We start from the raw sequence: 359 nt of genomic DNA on the forward strand, positions 1-359 counted from the left end.
CATGTATGGATGTGAGAGTTGGACTGTGAAGAAGGCTGAGCACTGAAGGACTGATGCTTTTGAACTGTGGTGTTGGAGAAGACTCTTGAGAGTCCCTTGGACTGCAAGGAGATCCAACCAGTCCATTCTGAAGGAGATCAGCCCTGGGATATTCATTGGAAGGAATGATGCTAAAGCTGAAACTCCAGTACTTTGGCCACCTCATGCAAAGAGTTGACTCATTGGAAAAGACTCTGATGCTGGGAGGGATTGGGGGCAGGAAGACGAGGGGACGACAGAAGATGAGATGGCTGGATGGCATCACTGACTCGATGGACGTGAGTCTGGGTGAACTCCGGGAGTTGGTGAGTGGACAGGGA

This window comes from Bison bison, unplaced genomic scaffold (genome assembly GCF_000754665.1).
Source record: "Bison bison bison isolate TAMUID 2011002044 unplaced genomic scaffold, Bison_UMD1.0 scf7180017864296, whole genome shotgun sequence".
NCBI lineage: Eukaryota > Metazoa > Chordata > Mammalia > Artiodactyla > Bovidae > Bison > Bison bison.